The following is a 24,277-nucleotide window of genomic DNA, read 5'->3' as shown; positions in this document are numbered from 1 at the left end:
TCTACTCGTTCAGATGTGGAAGAAACTTTAGAGCAGTAGTGGTTCTCAATTCTGACTGTACGTCAGAATCATCAGGAGAGCTTTAAAAAGAATATCCATGCCCAGGGCTCCCTTACACCAATTAAATAACAATCTTTGGGAGAGGGACTCAGACATGGGGGGGGGGGGGGTGTTGTTTGTTTTTGTAGTGCTGGGATGGAACCTCAGAGACTCTCACACATGTTAAACCCACTCAGGCTCTACCACTGAACTACACAACACTTAGATGTCAGTATTTCTGAAGTTCCTCAGCTGATTACAGTGCGCCATCTAGTCTGGAAACCACTGTTAATGATTCAAATCAAGTACTTCTTTGGGGGGGGGGGGGGTGAGGTACAGGCAGCCTGGGTGCTATCCCTAAGCTTCTTTGCTCAAAGCTAGCACTCTACGGCTTGAGCCAGAATTCTACATCTGGTAGTTTATTGGAGATAAAAGTCTCATGGACTTTCCTGCCAGAGCTGGCTTTGAAACATAATCCTCAGATCTCAGCCTACTAAGTAGCTAGGATTACAGGCATGAGCCACAAATATAGCTGGTTTGTTTAAAAATCTCAATCAATAAGTGAAGCTAATCATTTTTATTAAACATTTATTCTAAGCCAGAGAAAGCAAAAAGCACTTTATGGACACAATCAAGTAATCCTCACAATCACACTATTGAAAAAACCATAGAAAAGGATTAAGTATATAAGAACAAGAGCTGGGCACTGGTGGTTTGCACCTGTAATCCTAACCATTCAAGAAGTTGAGATCACTATTCAAAACTAGCCTGGACAGAAAGACTCTGTCTCCAAAATAACCAGTGAAAAATCAGACTGGAGGCATGGCTCAAGTGGTAGTGCACCAGACAAGCAAGCAAATCTAGTGAGAGTAAGGTCCTAAATCCAAACCCCAGTACCTGGGAAAAAAAAAACTTTAAATATATAAGAATATATATGCAAACCAAACAGCATTACCAAAAAAATTTCTTAATAAAAAGTGAGCCAGACATGGTGATTCAAGCCTATAATATTAGTTACTTGGAAGGTAGATTGCCATTCAAGGCCAGTCCAGGCATAAAAATTTATGATACTCTATCTTAATCAATAGCTTGGCTTGATGCAAAGGAAAGAAAAGCACAAATAGGAGAATCAGAGTCCAGGCCTGCTCAGGCATAAAGCAAGATCCTATCTCAAAAATAAAAATGGGCTGGCAGGGTGGCTCAAGTGGTAGAGTTCCGGCTTAGCAAGTTTGAGGCCCTGAGATCACACTCCAGTATTGCAAGAAAGAAATAAGGCATCTCCATCCCAGGTGATCGACCATCCACATGAGCATGGATGTTCACAATCTATGCTATCACAGCTTCTTGCCATGCCTTCTTCGGCTGTGTGGCCCTTGAAGAAAACTAAGCCTGAGGGTTGTTTTTCTTCTTGCTTTTTGTTCCATACTGGGTGAGCAGTGGGAATAGTTTGTGACTGGAGCCAGCTGGAATATCTCACAGTTACCCTATCACCAGTCCTAGTGCAGAAACCAAAGCTCCCTTGGCAGCGATTAAGGCCAGATGCTTTCTCAACACACTCCCAGGGAAAGAATGATCACCAGGCCACTGGGGCACATTTGGGTCCCTGGCACCTTTTATGAAGCCCACTTGGAGAGTTGGGCTATCTGTACAGAGACAAGCAGTGGGCAAGGGCAGGGAAGCAGTTATGTATGAGTCCTGTACAACCCACTCTTTTTGTCCTCAGATTTAGCTCCCACATAAAATCACTGATGCCTGCAGCTGCCAGCCTCAGAGAAGAAGGGAGTTCCCATGCCTTCCCTGTCACACAGGCATAGTTTTCAGAGGGTGTGTTTCCTTGGCATTCCCCTACTCCCTGGGTCTAACTGAATCTCAAAGCAAACTTCTGCAGAGAAAGTGTAGAAATGATGGTGTTGCAACGTTAGGCCCAATAAAAGGCTTCTTTCTTAGGGAGAGGGGTTGGTAACAAAGTGTAGCAATGCTTGCTACCACTCCCTGGGGACAGGACAATCACCCAGAGCTGCAGGTTCAGTTAAGGCCATCTCAAAATGGCTCCCCACTCCAGCACCTTGAGGGCATCCTGAGAAGAGCAGAGGACTTCTTAGGGGCCAGTGTACTAAAGACCTCCTTTCTGCACAGTGCCAGTTTCTGGGCTAGTTATGCTTTCTGGCCTCTCCCTCCAGCTCCACCCCCCCCCTCTGCCATCCAAGTCCTGGCTCCTCTGTGTCACCTTCTGTTCTAATATCCAGTCTGTTGGTTTCTCTATTGAACTTCAGTGTTTTCCTACAGTTCCTCACCTTGAGGAGAAGCTGCTCTCAAGGTGTTTTGTGAGTGTGTGTGTGTGTGTGTGTGTGTGTGTGTGTGTGTGTGTGTACTGGTGTTTGCCTGTGTGAAGCCTTGAAATTAGGGTCTGGGCACTGTCTCTTAGTGCTCAAGGCTGGTGCTCTACCAGCTGAGTCACAGCTCCATTTCTAGCTTTTTGGTGGTTAACTGGAGATAAGAGTCTCACAGACTAGAGATCAGCTAGAACATTAGTGCCCAGAGGTACTGACATAATAAACCAATAAAAAAGCAACAAGTCTGGGAATGTGGCCTAGTGGTAGAGTGCTTGCCTCCCATACATGAAGCCCTGGGTTCAATTCCTCAGCACCATATATATAGAAAAAGCCAGAAGTGGTGCTGTGGCTCAAGTGGTAGAGTGCCAGCCTTAAGCAGAAAGAAGACAAGAACAGTGCTCAGGCCCTGAGTAAAAGCCCCAGGACTGGCAAAAAAAAAAAATTAAAAACAAACCAAAAAAAACAACAATTCCTACTTAATGGCATGCAATGGTGAGGAAAGGCAGAGGAAAGACACTGGAGACTTTTAGAAGGTGGCTGGCTGGCTGAGGCAGGAGGAAGAATGAGTCAAAAAGCTCAGGTTCTGGCCCCAAGGGACTGGTGAACAATGTTTCCATCAACAACAGTGAGACTGACAGGTAGCACTTAGCCAAGAAAGATGGGAATAGGCAGAAGGAACCCAAAATGCAGGAAATCGGCCTGAGGGCTTTGAAAACACTGTAACTGAACTTTCCATCCCAACAAAGACTACTAGACGCTATGAAGATCCATATCGTGCACCAAGATCATAGCATGTCACAGGATTTTGAGTTCTCCACCCACTTAGGGATTAATAAAAGGCTTTATTCCAACCAATGTGGGTATTATAGTTGCTAGAACAATAGATTTAAAAATGTGGGGGGGGGGGGAAACATTTGAACTTAGGGCTTGGGTACTGTCTCTTAGATGTTTTTGCTCAAGGTAGGGGCTCTACCCTTTGAGCCACAGCTCTACTTTTGGCTTTTTGGTGGCTCACTGGAGATAAGAGTCTCAGGGAATTTCTGCCTAGATAATCCTCAGATCTCAGCCTCTTACTGGCATGAGCCACAGGCACTTGCAATAATAGCTTGTTTTTATGTGTCTATCCTGGGTACTCAGGGCCTGAGCACTGTCCTTGAGCTTCTGTGCTCAAGGCTATCCCTCTATGCTTGAGCCACAGCTCCATTTGTAACTTTTTGGTGGTTAACTGGAGATCAGAGTCCCAAAGACTTGCCTACTACTAGCTGAGCTAGAGATTGGTCTTCTAGTGCCTAGCAATAATATATTTTAACTTACAAAACAAAGAGCTAAACCCTGCTTCAGTGCACTTTGTAATTCTGTAACAACCCTGTAATTCTGTGACACTCAACAGGTTATCTTAACATCAGCCCTGTAGGCTGAAATCCCAGGCTAGGAATTTCTCACAGCCAAAGTCAGCAAGTACTCAAACCCCAACACAGAGATGTGTTGCTTTAATTCTACTGAAAGTGTATACCTTTCCTAATGAGCTTTCACTAGGTTTTGCCTGACTTCTTTCCCCTAATCTAAGCACCAAGGTAAACACCATGGGTGCTGAACTTCTGGTGACAGAGCCCACAAAAGGAGGGGAGAAACATGCTTCTGAGCAGTTGGTGAGTTCAGCCTTAGTCAGACAAGTTGTCACTGAAGTGAGAGAGAAGAATTGCCAGTATGGCAATATCCCACAGAAATCAGATACACAAAGCTACATTGCCAAAAGATGTGTCTGTTCCAAGTATGATCATTGTACTGAACCTCTTATAGATGTGTGAGTAAATAGGAGGATTAGCTATGGGTTGACAGTTGTTGGTACTGGGTCAAAGGTACATGGAAGTTCATTCTATACTTCTGTTCATTTGGGGGACTATTTAAAACCCTCCATAATAAAAAAAGAAAGTTGAATATTAGTATAGATAGAAACCTATTGGCTGAAGGTAAAGGTATTATTTTTATTAGTATTAACAATTAATCAGAGTATGGACCATGTATATGGTAGTTCATGTCAGGAACTTTGCTGGACCTGTTGTATGCATAAGTTGTATTTTTTTCATAACAATCACCAAGATGTCAAGTGGCTTGCATTGTAAGTGGTAATGTATTAGACAACAGAAATAATGGCAGAGAAAGCAAATAAAAAAATAAAAGGGGGGCTGGGGGTATAGCCTAGTGGCAAGAGTGCCTGCCTCGGATACACGAGGCCCTAGGTTCGATTCCCCAGCACCACATATACAGAAAACGGCCAGAAGCGGCGCTGTGGCTCAAGTGGCGGAGTGCTAGCCTTGAGCGGGAAGAAGCCAGGGACAGTGCTCAGGCCCTGAGTCCAAGGCCCAGGACTGGCAAAAATAAATAAATAAATAAAAGGATGAGGGCTGGGAATATGGCCTAGTGGAAAGAGTGCTAGCCTCATATACATGAAGCCCTAGATTTGATTCCTCAGCACCACATATATAGAAAAGGCCAGAAGTGATGCTGTGGCTCAGGTGGTAGAGTGCTAGCCTTGAGCAAAAAGAAGCCCCAGGGACAGTGCTCAGGCCCTGAGTGCAAGCGCCAGGACTGGCAATAAATAAATAAATAAATAAATAAATAAATAAATAAATAAAAAAGGATGGACTACTAACATTTGGAAGTAGGAAAAGGATTACAAAGCAAAGGTAGTAGAATGTTTTATAACCAAGGAGAGAAACAAGGAAGATCAGAGATTCAAGAAGAAAGGAGTTGGGCCAGGTACAGTTCAGTGGTAGAGTGATGGCCTAGCATATGCTTCAACACCTGAATTTGATCCCAACACCATAAAAATAAATAAACATTAAAAAAAAAAAAGAAAAGAGGACCCAGGTGCCTATGTCTCACACCTATAATCCTGGCTACTCAGGAGGCTGAGATCTGAGGATCAAGGCTCAAAGCCAGACTGGCAGAAAAGTCTGTGAGACTCTTACCTCTATCTAAATAGCAGAAAACTGGAAGTGACGCTATGGATCAAAGTAGTAGAGCACTGGCCTTGAGCAAAACAAAACAAAAACTCAGGGACAGCTCCCAGACTCTGAGTTCAAGCTCCACAATTGACCAAAAGGAAAAAAAAAAAAAAAGAGGAAAGGAAAAGCTTGTTGTGTCAAATACCACAAAGTGTAACTGAAAATGACTTCACCGCTCAGTGGATTTTGCAATTAGGAAGCTATGATGGCCTCAGAAAGAGCTACTGGAGTGGTGGGCTAGAAATGGGGCTGAGAAGTTGGGTACCAGTGCCTCACGCCTGTTCTAGCCCCATCACCAACAAAAAGGAAGGAAGGAAGGAAGGAAGGAAGGAAGGAAGGAAGGAAGGAAGGAAGGAAGGAAGGAAATAGAAATGGAACTAAGAAGAGTAGGGGGCAAATACAACCCCCTCTTCTGCTAAGCTATGTTGCAAAGGGGATTCACAAGGTTGACTGTGGCTACAAGGAGAATCTTGTGTTGGTGTTTAGTGGGGGAAAGGGTCAGAAAGGAGAGAGAGAAGAATGGGAGGAAGGGAGATGACGATGCTGAGGCAGCGTGACTAGGAAAGATGGAGTCCAGTGCCCATGTGAGGCTTGGCCTTGGGCAGGAGAAAGACCCCTCCCCATGGAAACAAGAGGAGAAAGGATGTCACTCATTCCAGAAGAGACCTGGGCAGCCATGATGTCAGACAGCAAGAAAGGTCTGGCTAGAAACCAGTCGGCTGGCATTGCTGAGCTTCAGTAGTCACAGCAAGGCCCAGCGTATGTCTGACTCAGTATCAGTCACATGGCTGGAGTCAGAAGGCCAAAAATTCTGAAATGGATGGTTCTCAGGACTAGGTTATGAGTAGAGAAAATGTCCACCAAGATTCTGTTCTCAAAAAGATCCAGAGAAAGCAATTCCTTTGCTTCCCACACAAACACATTTTGGGATTAAAAAATATATATTTCTAGCTCTTGCCTCATAACATGCCTAAGTACCTTTGGTCAAATACAAACCCATAGCCTCCTCAAGGGAAGGCCAGACATGGAGACCAAGCTCTTGGCAAACTGTGAAGCAGGAGCCTGCATGAGACACGTGGCTGCCAACTATCTAAGGGATTCAACCTACTTTCCTGAATTGGGCTAGGGCCTAATTCATCTTCTCACTCACTAAACATGTATTAAACCACTTCTTTCTGCCGGGTACTTTGCTAGGCCCTAGTGATTATAAAATGAAGTCTATATGGTCCCTCTGGAGCTACAAGCAAGGAAAATGCCATAACTGAGATAGGTAGGAAGTAGAGTGGGACTGTGTGGGCCTAGGAAAAGGAACCTAGATTTGGGCGAAGCACGCAGAAGAATGGCCATGTGGGATAAGGCATAAAGGAGAAACAGGGTGGGCAGGGCATCCTGGAAAGCGGAACCTGATTCAGGAAGGCTGCTGAGGTGTGGCTGCCCAGACAGGGCTGGGAAAGCTTGCAACCTGGCTTGGCAGAACCATAGTTCTTAAATGGCTGTCTGTACGCTAACTGCTACAGGGAATCATTAAAACATACGAGCAGCGAGAATCTACATTCTTATTCAGGAGGGGCCCAAGAATTATGTTCTTGATGGTTCTGAAGAAGGTGGTCCAGAGACACCCGGCAAAGCTCTGGGCTAGCTTAGAGAGGGCCTGATGAGAGGAAGGAGAGTCTTGGAATGAGGCAGAGTTTTGGTCAGCACCACTCGGTGCTCAGGAATCTGGAGCTCGCTTTCCAGATCCCTTGGGACGTGCTGGGGGTTGGGAGGCGGGGAATGTTTCTGAAACCGCAGAATGAGGGGGCTGTCACAAGTCTGAAGAGAAGGAGCGCCACTGTGTTAGCCAGCCTCTCACAGCCCCTGGGTTTGCCTTCTCCCTGGTCTCCAGGCAGGGGAAGGAGAAAGAACAAATATTAACCCAAGGTGCAATTGTGGCAAGGTGCCCAGGTCCCTCCCCTCCCTCCCCTCCCCTCCCCTCCCCTTCCCTCCCCTTGCCCCCTCACCCCCTGCCCTGGAGGCTGGGACAAGCTGCTGGATCCCAGCTCCACAACCCTCTTGGCACTCCTGCAGAAGGAGAGCAGAGGTGAGCACATTGCAGAAGGAATGGGATCTAGGGTGGGAGGCCCTGCCTTGTTCTGGGAGGGGCCCCTAAGAACTGGTACGGTGATGCTTTACTTGGCCTGACTCCTGGGAGAGCAGGCAGGGACTCTCACCACACCAGATGGATTGGGGCTGACTGGCAAAAGGAATCACTTCACATAAGCCCCCTTTAGGGGCTTGCAACATGATGGAAGTGGTCTCAAAGGCCCTCAGCTAGCCCTACCATTCCAGAACAAACCTCATGAGCTGACTGCGCTCTGCTGAGGGACACAGGGACGATCTGCCTCAGCCCCCACCTTCCAGGGGGTGCCTTTAAGACATATTTGTCCTTTCATTATTTTCTGAGCATGCTACAATGCACAAGTAATAAGAGCAACCAAACTTTATTTTATGATTTTATTAGCATACAAAGAAGGGGGGTTCATTGTAACATTTCCTTACACACATACAAAGCATCCTGATAGAATTCACCTCTGGGGCTGGGAACATGGCCTAGTGGCAAGAGTGCTTGCCTCCTATACATGAAGCCCTGGGTTCGATTCCTCAGCTCCACATATATAGAAAATGGCCAGGAGTGGCACTGTGGCTCAAGTGGCAGAGTGCTAGCCATGAGCAAAAAGAAGCCATGGACAGTGCTCAGGCCCCAAGTTCAAGGCCCAGGACTGGCCAAAAAAACAAAACAAAACCAAATTCACCCTCTGCCACTCTTGCCTACCTCTTCATACACTCAAATAAACAAATTCCACCATATTCATTTGCATTTACCTTGTTCATTAGCCCATCACCCTCCCTGTCTTCACATATATTTGCAATGTCTTCTTATCCTCCATCGTTTTCCCCTGTCTTCTCCCTCATTCCCCTAAACTGTGTGTGTGTGTATATATATGCACCTATATACATAGAGTTACATATATGTATTTATATCTACACATATAAACATATATAACACATATATAACACATATAAACATATATGTGTAGATATAAATACATATGTATATACACATAATTATTTATGTGTAAATATAAACAGTACATATGCATATGCTCATATGTACATGTATCATGTACATATATGTACATGTATGAATATATATATCATTTAGGTTTGACTTCCACAAATGAGCCAAAACATACAATATTTCCCTTTTTGAGGTTGGCATAACCCATTCATGATGATCTCTAATTCCATCCATTTTTCTTGAAAATGACATTATATCATTTTTAATGGCTCTGTAATATTCCACAGTATATATGTACCATGCTTTCTCTATCCCATTTATCTGTTGTTGGGCACCTTGGCTTTTTTTCTCCATTTGGCTATTGTGAACAGTGCTGCAATGGACATGAGTACGCAGGTATCTTTCTTGTATACTGATTTACACTCCTCTGAATATGGTAGGGTTGTAAGGTAGCTCTACATTTGGTTTTTAAGGAACCTCCATGCTCATTTCCATAGTGGTCCTGCTAGTTAATATTCCCACCAACAATAAATAAAGGTGCCTCCTCTCCACCCACCGTCCTCACCAGGAGTTGTTGTTTTCTGATGGCTGCCATTTTGACTGGGATGAGATGAAATGTCAGTGCAGTTTTGATGTGCAAGTTCTTTTTGGTCTTTTCTTTTTTTGGTACTGGGGATCAAACCCAGGACGTTGCACTTGCTAGGCAAGCGCTTTGCCACTGAGCTACATCCCAGCCCTGTGTGCAAGTTCTTTATGGCTGAGAATGTTGAACATTTCTTCATGCATCTATTAGTCATTTGTACATCTTCTAAGAACTATCTGTTCAGTTTGACTGTCCACTTCTTAACTGGTAATTTGTCCTTTTGTCGTTTAAGTTTTTGTTCTCTTTGTACAATCTAGTATTAATCCTTTATCTGGTGAAGACTTTCTTGTACTCTATGGGTTGTCTCTTGGTTTTGGTAATTGCTTCTTTTGCAGAACAGCCAACAATGCATTATGTGCCAGACACTGTGCTAAACCATTTTTTATTGTTTTTTTTGAGCCATGGTTTTGCTATATAATCCAGGCTTAGCCTTAAAGTCGAGATCCTTCTGCCTCAGCCTTTCAAGTGATGGGCGCCACCATGCCCATTGCTAAGATTTTATTTTTTTGAAATGGGGGTTTCACTTTGTCCAGGTTGGCCTCAAATTCCTGGGCTGAAGCGATCCTCATGTCAGTTCCCTGAGTAGGCACTGTGCTCACCATGTCACATTTGTTCATGTTCTTATTTGCTTATCATAACATCCTTAGGAAGTTTAAGTGTTACCTTTATTTCACAAATGAAAACTCTGAGGCTCCAAGAGATTAAGCAACTTGTCATGAACATTTGCCTGGTGGCAGTGCTGTAAAAGCTTTATAACTTTATGGTCTTTACACTCTATCACCCTTCCCAGACTGTTAACCAAAAGCCACTTAGATGAAGATTACAACACGGTTGTTGGGAGGAAGGGGAGAGTAAGAACAGAACAAGTGATAAAATGGTGTGTTCAGTGGAGAACATAACAGTGCATACCACAACCGGTAGTTATGAGAATTAAAGAAATAATTAAGTTCCTAAGTACTTGAAGAGACAGCTACTAATATATAACAATAACTGTCATTATTAACAAATGGTATGTAATGATAGCTACTTTTTAAAATTGTGGTTATATATGTGTGTGTGTCCATACACACATACACACATGTAAAATAAAATGTACCTTTTTGCTGAAGTTTTAGCAAGGAATTAAATTGGCATAACCGGATAAAGTAGGAAAAGGCAGAAACAAAGGGAACAGCACCTCTAGTTCCTGATGCAAGAAATGAGAGCAAAGACTCCAAGTTTGGGCTAGGACTATGGCCTAGTGGTAGAGTGCTTGCTTCATATACATGAAGCCCTGGGTTCGATTCTTTAGCACCACATATATAGAAAAAGCCAGAAGTGGTGCTGTGGTTCAAATGGTAGAGTGCTAGTCTTGAGCATCAGGACTGGCAAAAAAAAAAAAGACTCCAAGTTTACCATTTGACGTGCACATTCAGTGACATGGGGCACATTCATAGCATGGTGCCACCATCACTGAGGCCCATCTTCAGACTTCGTTTTCCTAAACAAAAACTTCGCCATGCGATTTTCTTTTTGGAAAGTGATTGCAAAGTTTGATAGAAAAAGAATAGGCAGGGGCTGGGAATATGGCCTAGTGGTAGAGTGCTTGCCTTGTATGCATGAAGCCCTGAGTTCTATTCCTCAGCACCACATATATAGAAAAGGCCAGAAGTGGTGCTGTGGCTCAAGTGGCAGAGAGCTAGCCTTGAGCAAAAAGAAGCCAGGGACAGTGCTCAGGCCCTGAGTCCAAGCCCAAAGACTGGCCAAAAAAAAAAAAAAGCAATAGGCAAAGTGGACCATCTCTCTAGGGTAAGAATGACTGCCACTGGATGTTATTTTTTTGGGGGGAGGGCGGGGGAGGAAGGCAGTACTGAGGTTTGAACTGAGGGTCTTTTGCTTGCTAGGTAGATGCTCTACCACTTGAGCCATGCCTCCCAGTCCATGCTACAGATTTAAAGCTCCTATTTCCCTAACAAAAGGCAATGTATTGTAGTAGAAGACACAGAATGGAGAGGTCAAGATTCAAAGTTACATCCCCCAACAGTTTATATAGATTTGAATGATTCATTTAAGTTCCCCCATTGGTTCAAGGTAATATAAATAGACAGACAGACAGACAGATAGACAGATAGATAATATGTGCGCGCGCGCACACACACACACACACACACATACACACTTAGTTGTGATCGGTATTGGACCAGATTACTGTGCCTCTATTCTACAAACATTAGATTGGTGGATAAATTTTATGATGGTGGCTTTAAAAGTGCAGATCATAGCACAAACCAGAAAGTGTTATGCCATACTGCCCCCTGGTGGTACTCACGAACCATGCACTATTTCTTGCTACTCAGGGGCTTCTCAGGATTGAGACAGTAGAAAAGGCCAGAAAGCCAAAGTCCACTTCACACACCCACCAGGAAAATAAACAACAGGTCTGACCTTTGGCTCTAGAAGAGCTAGTCTCCTCTCTGCTCTCTCAATTTTCTTATGGGTTTTGCTCATTCCTTGCCTACCTCATGCAACCCTCAATCCCTCAGAGCTACTCAATCTCTGCCTCCTTGAGAAAGTATCTCTGGACCTCACCAGCCAAGATTTCCCACCTTATTTTTTTAGTGTATATTAATAGCACAACGAGTTTTCATTTTGATATTCATATATAAGCACATAATGTACGATGATTGAATTTGGTTTTTGTTTATTTGAGACAGAATCTGACCACCTAGGTTAGGTTGACTTTGAACTAGCTCATGGTTCGCCTACTTCAGCTTCCCAAGTGCTGGGATTCCAGGTGTGCCCCATCTTCCACAACATCTGTCTTCTTTCTGTCCTTCCTGCCCCCCCCCCCAAGCTCCAGCTCCTGCTTCTCTCTTTTCTTGTACTGGTTTTTGGGACTTAACCATAGGGCCTGGGCACTGTCCCTGGCTTCTTTTTTGCTCAAGTCTAGCACTCTACCACTTTAGCCACAGCTCTACTTCCAGATTTTTACTGGTTAACTAGCCAGGCACCAGTGGCTCACATCTGTAATCTTAGCTACTCAGGAGGCTGAGCTCTGGAGGACTGTGGTTCAAAGCTAGCCCAGGTAGGGATGTTTGTGAGATGCTTATCTCCAGCAAGCTACTCAGAAAAAGCCCAAAGTCGTGCTGTGGCTCAAGTGGTAGAGTGCTAGCCTTGAGCAAAAGGAGCTCAAAGGCTGTGCCCAGGCCAAGTTCAAGTCCTAGGACTGGAAAAAAGAAAAAGAAAAAGAGTCTCTCAGACTTTCCTGCCCAGACTGGCCTTGAATGGTGATCCTCAGATCTCAGCCTTCTGAGTAGACGTGTAAGCCACTGGTGCCCACCTCCCACATCTTTTCTTAATTTCTCTAAACTTCACAACCTGTACTAGATTATCAGATGGTGTGAATTTTCTCTAAAGCATAGTTCTTTGATATAATGTCTGAGCTTAAAAAATATTTAACTTCAGAGCTAGGAATGTGGCTTAGTGGTAGAGTGCTTGCCTAGCATGCATGAAGCCCTGGGTTCGATTCCTCAGCACCACATAAACAGAAAAGGCCAGAGTGGCGCTGTGGCTCAAGTGGCAGAGTGCTAGCCTTGAGCAAAAAGAAGCCAGGGACAGTGCTCAGGCCCTGAGTCCAAGCCCCAGGACTGGCAAAAAAAAAAAAATTTAACATACAGGTGTGTGTGTGTGTGTGTGTGTGTGTGTGACATTTCCACACATGTAAACAATGCATGCCCATTAACCTCATCCCCTTTATGATCTATCACTCTTCCCCATCCACTCCCTCTTAAGAAACAATTTTTTTTGCCAGTCCTGAGGCTTGAACTCAGGGCCCGAGCACTGTCCCTGGCTTCTTTTTGCTCAAGGTTAGCACTCTACTACTTGAGCCACAGTGCCACTTCCAGCTTTTTCTGTCTATGTGGTGCTGAGGAATTGAACCCAGGGCTTCATGCATGCTAGGCAAGCACTCTACACTAGGCCACATTCTCAGCCCCATCTTAAAAGCAATTTAACCACATTTTATTGTTCTGTCTCCATATCTGTAAATATGAACTATGTCGACCATATTCATCTTCATTCACCCTCTGTATTAGCCCTCTCTGTTCCTGCTGGTGCCCACCACCACAGCAGAGCCTGGTTTACTTTCCTGTCATTTTTTTAGTGTGCATTAATTGCATCAAGGGGTTTCAACAAGGTATTTCAGATATGCGTATATTAAATTTTGCTCAGAATAACACTATTGCTTCTTCCCAGTTATTCCAATGCAATTTTACTGCACATTAGACATGACGTCTCAATATAGGCCTAAAAAAAAACACTGAGCCTCAAAAGAGGTTAAATGACTTTCTCAAAGGCATATAGCTAATAACAAGCAGAATATGAGCTTAAAGCCTCATGTAGAATGACAAATCCACAGATTACATCTCAAATGCAAGCTCATAGCAGTTGGCAGCATCTACCTAGAACAAGACATTGAGAAAGAATTCAAAACCCCTCAGCAGGGAGTAAAGGGCTAGACTGAGGGGATAGAGGAGAGGAAGATAAGTCTTTAAATTAGGTCCTGACACTCCCTGTATGTCCCTGAAAATGCTTTTAAAGAAACCACTCAAACCACTCCTGGAGCAAGAATGGTCCATTCTAATTGATTGCTTTAAAATGAATTTACGTGAGCACTATTAACTATGGGTTGCTCAGTATTCGTTAATGAACACTGAGCGTTTGTATGTCCATGTCTGAGGTCTGAGAAGAAGCAATGAGAAAGAAAGGGGTACATTGTTTCAAGGGATGAGAAATCTCTCACCTGTGGTACTTGAGAAGGGAGGGAAAGAAGAATGGTCCTGTCTATTGGACTACTACGATATTTAGCATGCTATGGTGTTGGTCCTCTCTGATGGATAAGGGATCTGATATTCACTCTGGGATTCCTGTTTTCCTCCCCTCTGATCTTCTTTATGAACATCTCCAGAGGAACCAGAAAATGGATTATGACAGAAGATTTGAAGCAATGGTTTCTCAAAAGCCCAGTGTTAATTTATGTAACCAGCATCACCTGAAATGACCAGATCCTGGCCCTTTCCCCTTTCCTGGAGTTGTCTGGCATTGCTGGTGGAGTACTTCAAGAGCAGAGAAGCGAAGACACATTTCTGCTCCTCAGAGAGCCTGACTGGGGGAGCAGTTGCCACGGGTGTCCCTCAGGGACACCCTCCCTGAACAGCCTGGTGCAGTCCTGGCCCTGCTGCTCATTGTGCCTGTGCTAGTCCACCCTGGACTCCAAAGTCATTGTTCCTGGGGCTGGTGGCCATGGCTAAGTCACACATTTCCAATCTCAGTACATTTTGTGCTGGAAGGCCCTGACATACACACACACATGCACACACACACACACACACACACACACACACACACACACACACACCAGGCTTAAGTTCTCCTTTTCTCATCAGTGAGGTGCCCTGGCCCACTTTTCTGGTCTTATTATTCAGGGACCAACTTGTTCTGTCAGAAAGAAGTTCTAAAACAAGAACTCTCAAGAGAGGTCATTGGAGACCCAGTCTTCATCTCCACCAAACATCAAGTGGCTTTCACTTTACCCAAAGCTCCCTCTCCTTGCCCTTTTGCCCCATTACCAGGTTGCAGAGCCTCTACTCAGAGCTCAGGGTTTTTTAACTTACGGTTGTGCTCTACCACATAAACCACACCCCTGTCCCACTTTTTGCTGGTTAACTGGAGCTGGAAGTCCCACAAACTTTCTGTCTAGGTTGGCTTCCAACCTTGTTCCTCAGATCTCAGCCTCCTGATTACAGGTATAAGCCACTAGTACCTGGCTCTCTCATTTTTTTTTTGTTTTGTTTTGTTTTGCCAGTGAGCACTGTCTCTGGCTTCCTTTTGCTCAAGGCTAGCATTCTACCTCTTGAGCCACAGCGCCACTTCCGGCCTTTTCTGTTTATGTGGTGCTGAGGAATCAAACCCAGGGCTTCATGCATGCAAGGCAAGCACTCTACCACTAAGCCACATTCCCAGACCCTGGCTCTCCCATTTTTAAACAAGCTCTTTCTGTTGGGTTGTAAGAACTTTATTTTTTTTTTTGTATGTTGATGTTGTGCTGTGGATGAAAACCAGGGCTTCACATATGCTAAGCATGTACTCAACCACTGATATACACCCCTGGTCCCCAAATTCTTTTTTTTTTTTTTTTTGGTTTTTTTTTTTGGCCAGTCCTGGGCCTTGGACTCAGGGCCTGAGCACTGTCCCTGGCTTCTTCCCGCTCAAGGCTAGCACTTCGCCACTTGAGCCACAGCGCCGCTTCTGGCCGTTTTCTGTATACGTGGTGCTGGGGAATCGAACCTAGGGCTTCATGTATGCGAGGCAAGCACTCTTGCCACTAGACTATATCCCCAGCCACGCCCAAATTCTTAAACACACACACACACACAATGAGGTTTGAACTTAGGGCCTCACACTCACACAGCTTGCTTGTTGGGCTGGTGCTCTATTACTTGAGCCATGCCTCCAGTCCAACTTTTTCCTAGTTACTTTGGAGATGAGGTCCCATGGACTTTTCTGCATAGGGTAGCTTTGAAATATGATAATTTCAGTCTTCCAAAACTATTTATATATATTGGATACTAGATTCTTGCCAAGTATATGATTTAAGATATTCACTTTCATTCTTCGGGCTCTTTTCCACTTCCTTGGCTTTCTCCTTTCAACATACATTTTTAATTATTTTTCTGATACTAGGGATTGAATATAGGACTTTGCACATGCTAGGCAAGTGCTCTAAAACTGAGCTATATATGGTACTGTACTACAAATTTTCATTGTGGTGAAATCCACGTTGTCTATTTATTTTTTTCTTTTGTTAAAGGTTTTGGTTTTGGGGGCTGGGGATATGGCCTAGGGGCAAGAGTGCTTGCCTCATATACATGAGGCCCTGGGTTCAATTCCCCAGCACCACATAGATAGAAAATGGCCAGAAGTGGCGCTGTGGCTCAAGTGGCAGAGTGCTAGCCTTGAGCAAGAAGAAGCCAGGGACAGTGCTCAGGCCCTGAGTCCAGGCCCCAGGACTGGCCAAAAAAAAAAAAAAAAGGTTTTGGTTTTGGTACTGCATTTAAGAAACCAATTCCTAAAACAAGATCACAAAGATTTATTCCTATGTTTCCTAGAAAGAGGTTCTTATTTACAGCTCAAGGTTTTTTTTAAATTTTTTGTTTTGTTTGTTTTGTTTTTGTTGCCAGTCCTGGGGCATGGACTCAGGGCCTGAGCACTGTCCCTGGCTTTTTTGCTCAAGGCTACTCTACCTCTTGAGCCACAGCTCCACTTCCAGATTTTTTCTATATATGTGGTGCTGAGGAATTGAACCCAAGGCTTCATGTATATGAGGCTACCACTTTACCACTAGGCCATATTCCCAGCCCCTATAGCTCAACATTTAATGCTTTGATGGTAGCTGGAATTAAGTAAGAGTTGCATGGAATTTGTAGCTCAGTTTGGAAGGTACTTCTCTCTTAACAGTATTTGGCCTTCATGAACAAGGGAGATTGCTTCCGCTTCTTGTATTGTTGTTGCTTGTTTAATGACTTTTCTGAATTAATTTTATTTTTTTTTTTTTTTTTTTTTTTTTTGCCAGTCCTGGGCCTTGGACTCAGGGCCTGAGCACCGTCCTTGGCTTCTTCCCGCTCAAGGCTAGCACTCTGCCACCTGAGCCACAGCACCCCTTCTGGCCATTTTCCATATATGTGGTGCTGGGGAATTGAACCGGGAGCTTCATGTGTAGGAGGCAAGCACTCTTGCCACTAGGCCATATTCCCAGCCCTCTGAATTAATTTTTGTAAAGTCAGCATTCTTTATTGTATGTGGCCATAGAAGTGTCTGTTCTACTAGCTTAGTGGTCAGCCAGTAACTGAGCATAGATTCCTTTAAATATTTGAGATTTAAAAAAAAAATCTGGGGCTAGGGATATGGCCTAGTGGCAAGAGTGCTTGCCTAGGGGCTGGGGATATAGCCTAGTGGCAAGAGTGCCTGCCTCGGATACACGAGGCCCTAGGTTCGATTCCCCAGCACCACATATACAGAAAACGGCCAGAAGCGGTGCTGTGGCTCAAGTGGCAGAGTGCTACAGCCTTGAGCGGGAAGAGGCCAGGGACAGTGCTCAGGCCCTGAGTCCAAGGCCCAGGACTGGCCAAAAAAAAAAAAAAAAAAGAGTGCTTGCCTTGTATACATGAAGCCCTGGGTTCAATTCCCCAGCACCACATATACAGAAAATGGCCAGAAGTGGCGTTGTGGCTCAAGTGGCAGAGTGCTAGCCTTGAGCAAAAGGAAGCCAGGGATAGTGCTTAGGCCCTGAGTCCAAACCCCAGGACTGGCCAAAAAAAAAAAAAAAATCTCCCAGTCTTCGCAGATTGGCAATGTAATGGAGGTTAGGGGAGCTTTCCTTCAGCACTCAGTTAGGGAGTTTGTAACTCTTCCTTATTCTTCACTTCATATTTGTAAAGATCCTGAAAGTCAGCTAGAAGTGAGGACCTGTCACTTCTTCAGGTTTCTCCTGAGCATGTGTCAGGAAGCATGTGATTTTCTGCTTTCCCAGTGAATATGCCACAGTTTTTCAAACACTTCCTTCTCAAACTCATTTCATTCACCAGTCCTTCCTCTCAAGCTTTAGATGAACCCATTGCTTATTCTAGTGTTAGCTGATGGCCCAGGCAGCAACAACTAGTTACTTTTAAGTGTTGTCCATACATGCTCTTGGGGTAGCCACTAGTCACCCTCCGCACTACAGATTTTCCAGTTCTACCAGACAAAGGCAAATCTTCAGTTAGCCCTCCAAAGAGACCTAGTATCCAGGTTGTTTGAAAGGAAACAACCATAATTCTTTGCGAATGAGACCTACCCTGCTCCCTGTAGTACTGGTACCAATAACAGAAAGAAACTACTTCCTTCAAGGTCACTGCAACACAAAGACAAGAGCAGGACACGTTAAAACTCCACAAAGCTTGTTGTTCTTACTAAGATTCAGCTAGTTTGTCTTGAAAACATGTGCCTGATATCTCCAGACTTCTGATTTGTGTCCAAACTCCTAAAAAGTTGGTTTTGACAGTTTTGCCAACTTCTTTTATTGTTTTTGGGGAAGGATGAACTTTGATGCTCCTTACTCTGACAATCATAACTTGTATGGACAAATTGTTCCAGTTTTGGTCACAGAGGGGTTTTGACATGCCCTTCCTTATCCACCTTTGTACTTTTTTTTTTTTTTTTTTTGCCAGTCCTGGGGCTTGAACTCAGGGCCTGAACACTGTCCCTGTCTTCTTTTTGCTCAAGGCTAGAATTCTACCACTTGAGCCACAGTGCCACTCCCAGCTTTTTCTATATATGTGGTGCTGAGGAATTGAACCCAGGGCTTCATGTATGTGAGGCAAGCACTCTACCACTAGGCCATATTCCCAGCCCCACCTTTGTAATCTTTTTTTTTCAGCAATTCCTTTCCTTATGGTACTACAAGACAATACTCCACATTCATCTTGTATAATCCAGCCTCAGCCCTTAGACTTTAGGATTTTTTTTGTGTGTGTGTTTTTGTTTGTTTGTTTGTTTTTGTTTTTGGCCAGTCCTGGGGTTTGGACTCACGGCCTGAACACTGTCCCTGGCTTCTTTTTTTTTGCTCAAGGCTAGCACTCTGCCACTTGAGCCACAGCGCCACTCCTGGCCATTTTCTGTATATGTGGTGCTGGGGAACTGAACCCAGGGCCTCATGTATATGAGGCAAGCACTCTTGCCTCTAGGCCATATCCCCAGCCCAACTTTAGGATTTTTTAAGAGAATTTTAAATAATATTCTAAGGGACCTAGGTGCTGGTGGCTCACACCTGTAATCCTAGCTTCTCAGCCTCCTGAGTAGCTAGGATTACAGGCATGAGCCAACAGCACCCAAGTTGTTTATTTTTCTTTTTTGTAATACTGGGTTTGAAGTCAGGGCCCCTTGGTTTCTGGGCATGTGCTTTTCCAACTGAGCCACATCCAAGCTCTCTAAGCAAGTTTCCTGCAGATAGTCTTCAATCACCCTTGGATGTGAGCTGCAACACATAAATCCTGCATTTTAACACATCTTACATGTGTCTAATGTATGGGCTACAGACAATCACTTCAATTCATTTGGTGTTTTGGGTGTGTGTGTGTGTGTGTGTGTGTGTGTGTGTGTGTGTGTGTGTGTGTGTTTGCCAGTTCTGGGGCTTGAACTCAGGGCCTGGGCACTGTCCCTGGCTTCTTTATGCTCAAGGCTAGCACTCTACTTCTTTTTTTTTTTTTTTTGGCCAGTCCTGGGCCTTGGACTCAGGGCCTGAGCACTGTCCCTGGCTTCTTCCCGCTCAAGGCTAGCACTCTGCCACTTGAGCCACAGCGCCGCTTCTGGCCATTTTCTGTATATGTGGTGCTGGGGAATCGAACCTAGGGCCTCGTGTATCCGAGGCAGGCACTCTTGCCACTAGGCTATATCCCCAGCCCCGCACTCTACTTCTTGAGCCACAGCGCCACTTCTGGCTTTTTCTGTTTATGTGGTGCTGAGGAATCGAATCCAGGGCTTCATGTGTACAAGGCAAGCACTCTACCACTAGGCTATATTCCCAGCCCCTCATTTGGTGTTTTTTAAAAATCATTTTATTAGCCCTTTCTTTCCTTCCTTCCTTCCTTCCTTCCTTCCTTCCTTCCTTCCTTCTTCATTCGTTCCTTTCCTTCCTTCCTTCTTTCCATTTTGCCAGTCCTAGGGCTTGGACTCAGGGCCTGAGCACTGTCCCTGGCTTCTTTTTGCTCAAGGCTAGCACTCTACCTTTGGAGCCACAGTGTCACTTTTGGCTTTTCCTATTTATTTGATGCTGAGGAATCAAATTCAGGGCTTCAAGCATGCCAGGCAAGCACTCTACCCCTAAGCCACATTCCCAGCCCTTTAATTTTGTGATTTTTGACTATATATTATATATATGTGATAGATATACAGATATAAATAGGATAGATATACATATACATATGTATGGGATGCACATATAAATGTTTTCCCATTATTTCTGTCTCTAAAGAACCCTGATGAATACAGTCTGCTTCCCATAATCCTATAGCTTACTGGAAGTAAGTGCCATCTCATGAATTTCTGACACCTCAGTGTACCCTGTGTTCTGAATCTCTTCCTGTTATTTTAGTCTTGGCAAAAGAACTGAAAACAGATTTTTCAGTCTTAGAGAAACAACCCTATGCAGAAACTATAAGTAGACAGCCTGATGGAAGCTTAGACTATTCCAAGCAACTCCAAACTACATATGAACCATATGGTGACCATGTGCATAATATAAAAATACATTCATAATATCTCCATAGTACACATCAACTAAGACATATACACCTGTGTTCCATGACTTGCAAAGTCACAGAAGCAGATATAGGCCATAGGGCTAAAGTACAACAAAGAGCCTATCAATAGAATACAGAACAGGGGCTAAGTCAAGGATTGTCTATGCCTGCCATGCACCCAACTTCCTTCTTAGAGTGGCAGGTCTTTAACAGTAGAAGTCATGTTCAACAGCATGCGACTTACCACCCTACAGCAGATCAGAGTAGGAAAAATACTCAACTCAAGGGCAGCTCATTTCTAGGTAAGCAAGTGAATGGCTTGAAGTCCCTGGAGATTAACTAGGTCAATCAGAAAATAGAACTGAAAAAATTTGAAGAGTATTAGTTGGAATAAATGGAGGAAAGACATCATTGAAATAATAGAAATGTAAAGTCAGCAAAAGCCAGAGGATTGTTTTATATAGGGTATGAAGCAGCTGGTTGTTAGTGGCAGACAGTACAGAAGAATACTGCTAAGTAGAATATCACTGTGCTGGCATAATGGCCAAGTATCAAGGAATAAACCTCTTTCCACAAAGAGAACAATGAAATACTTAGTCCCTAGAGCTGTGCTGATCAGATTCCAAACTGTATTTAAGTCTCAATAAACCAAGCCATGTGGCTGTTCCTGAACATCTAGGCTAATGGTTGAGATTTCCTTCTTTAATGCTGTATAATTGTTTACAATAATCTCTCTTTACTTCCTGTGGTCTGAGGGAGTTATCTATCACTTGGAACCACGGAGCTTATAGGAAATAGAAATAAAGTTCTGACACATGCTAGAATATGACTGAATCTTGAAGATACTAATATAGGTGAAATAAACTAGACACAAAAGAAAACTATTATATACATATGGATGTATAAAACAATCAAATTCAGCCAAGTGCTAGTGGCTTATGCCTGTAGTCCTAGCTACTCAGAATGCTGAGGTAGTGGCTTGAAGCCAGCTGGGGGAGGAAGATACCCAAGATTATTATCTCCAATTAACCATCAGAAAACCAGAAGTGGTGCTGTGGCTCAAAGTGGTAGAGCATTAGCCTTGAGCAAAAAGGTTCAGGGACAGCACCCAGGCCTCACAACTCTCTCTCTCTCTCTCTCTCTCTCTCTCTCTCTCTCTCTCACACACACACACACACACACACACACACAGAGTCAAATTCTTTTGTTTCTGTGTGTGGAAGATACTGGGACTTTAACTCAGGGACTCTTGCTTTTTTGGTCATGGGTGATGCTCTAACTCTTGAGTCACACTTCCAGTATTTTGCTGGTTAATTGGAGATCAGAATCTCTCAATGAGGGAGGAGGTAACAAACAGAACAAGAAATATATCCAATGCTTAACATATGAAACTGTAACCTTTCTGTACATCAGTTTGACAATAAAAATTAAAAAACAACTGTGCTTCTCAGAGTAGGGAGGGATTATAGGCTCAAACCACAGGTATCCAGCAGACAGTGGAATCCATAAAGATAGCAAATGGAATGAAAGGGGGCTAGGAATGTGGCTTAGTGGTAGAGTGCTTGCCTACCATGCATGAGGCTCTGGGTTCCATTCCTCAGTACCACATACACAGAAAAAGCCAGAAGTGGGAGCTGTGGCTCAAGTGGTAGAGTGCTAGCCTTGAGCAAAAAAGAAGCCAGGGACAGTGCTCAGGCCCTAAGCCCAAGCCCTAGGACTGGCATAAAAACAAAACAAAACAAAAAAAATGGAATGAAAGTTTCCAGAGTATTGTGATAGTGTTGTTTAGTGGAATTATGGAAAAGCTTTAGAAACTGATGCTAAAAATAACGTAAGTGATGATACATATAACATTGTGGATGCAAGTGACCTGTACACATAAAATGGTTAAAATAGTAAATTCCATGTAAAACAGGAAAATGATGAAGATTCTACACCTTACAAAATAAGTTTTCATTATGGATAAAATGTGATGGAAAGAAAACCAGCTTAAGGATAAAGAAACTTAGTTCAACACCCAGCTCTTCCACTTTTTAGCTGGCTACATTGGACAGACTACCTATCCTCTCTTTGTCTCAGATACCTAATATGGAAAATGGAAATTAAATCCTTTTTAAAGTTTGTTGTAAGAGCCAGGTACTGGTAGTTCATGCCTGTAATTCCAGCTACTCAAGGTGGGTGAGATCTGAAGATCACAGTTTGAAACCAGCTGGAACAGAAAAGTCCATGAGACTCAATTAGCCACCAAAAAGTGTGAAATGGAACTATGACTCAAGTGGTAGAGCTAAAAAGCTAAGGGACAGTGTTCAGACTCTGAAATCAAGTCCCAGTACTAGCAAAACACTTTTTTAAAATGTTTGTTGTAAGAAAAAAGATAACATGCAATAAATCATTACATAAAGTATCTCATAAAAACAGTCTCTTGCTTTGCTTGTTTGGATAAGGAGATGTAAGAGATGTCCATTTCGATTAGAAAGTGAAAGTATGTTTGTGGTTTTTTTGTGTGTGCATATCCTTTAGCTCAGCACCTGGTTTGGTCTGCAGGAAGCTCACTAAATCTGCCTTCAGAGACCCCAGACTTCTTGAACAGTCCCTTCCCCATTCCATGCTGTCATTTCCACTCCAGTCCTTTTGGGGGCCCCATGCCTTGGTTTTCTCTTTTATTTCCCATGGAGAACAGCCCTTAGGAGGGACTGAGTTCTTTTGTTCCTGTTTCTGAGTGTCTATATTAGGCCTCAAAGCTTTCCAGGGAGAGAAAATCTTGGTCCAAACATCTGCTGAGGTGAATGGAAAGATGTTTTTTCAGGCATCAGCAGAAATCTAAGTGCAGAGAAATCTGAGGCTGAAGAAGTTCTCCAGGCCCTTTATATCTCTCCTCAGCCGGGCAATTAATAATCTTGAACCACTGGCTGACTAGGATCCTTTTGCTGGAAATCAGCAAAAGCAAGGTGTGGGTCAAATGGTTTCTCTGATTCATTTTCATCCTGAATCTATGCCATGTACAAGCCAGGCACCCATCACAAAGGTGACATGCAAATGTGCTAACCCGTCCATGTTAAAAGTAAAAAAAGAAACAAGCTGGGCACTGGTATCTCATGCCCACAATCCTAGCTAGTAGAAAGCTGAGATCTGAAGATCACAGTTCAAAGCCAGCCAGAGCTGAAAAGTCTATGAGACTTGCCTCCAATTAATCAACAAAGTCAGAAGTGGAAGTATGTGTGGTTCAAGTGGTAGAGTGCCAGCCTTGAGCAAACAAAAACAAGTGAGAGCACAGAGAGTAGGGGGGAGGGGAAGGGGGCAGGGCAATGGGGGAAGGGAATCACAGCAACAAAACAGGGAGCTGTCCGTGGTCCTGAACTACAACGGAACAAGAGAGTCTCCTGGAGGCTCAGGAAATCTGGGTTCAACCTAGTCTCAGACTTAACAGTATGTGAATGAAGAGAAAGTTCTGAGAGGGGCTGGGAATATGGCTTAGAGGTAAAGTCCTTGCCTCGCATACATGGCCCTGGGTTCAATTCTTCAGCAAGATTAAACAAATGCCCCCAGACTGTGAAGTATAATTGAGAAGGAATTCCTTCTCTGAGCCTGCTCCCATCCTGAGTGATACAATAACCTTGAAGGTCAGCACCCATCACACAGCCTACATCTTTCCACTCTGTGGCAAAGGTCAACTCGGTCACCAGTGCTCTTCCTCACTCCTGAAGTTTTGTCCAAACAGGGATCTCCATAGAAAGTGGCTTGCCAGAGCCTATGAGGACCAAAAGACTGACTAGAACCCCAAAATACCTACAGGGCCAGACAGGTAATGAATTCAGAAGGAGGGTGGTGGGGACTGTGGAACAGAACATGCAGTCCCATCACAGTTTCCAAAGAGGAGCAGAGTT

Source organism: Perognathus longimembris, chromosome 2, assembly GCF_023159225.1.
Source record: "Perognathus longimembris pacificus isolate PPM17 chromosome 2, ASM2315922v1, whole genome shotgun sequence".
Classification (NCBI taxonomy): Eukaryota; Metazoa; Chordata; class Mammalia; order Rodentia; family Heteromyidae; genus Perognathus; species Perognathus longimembris.
The sequence above is the reverse complement of the archived record's forward strand: the minus strand, read 5'-3'. Positions refer to the sequence as shown.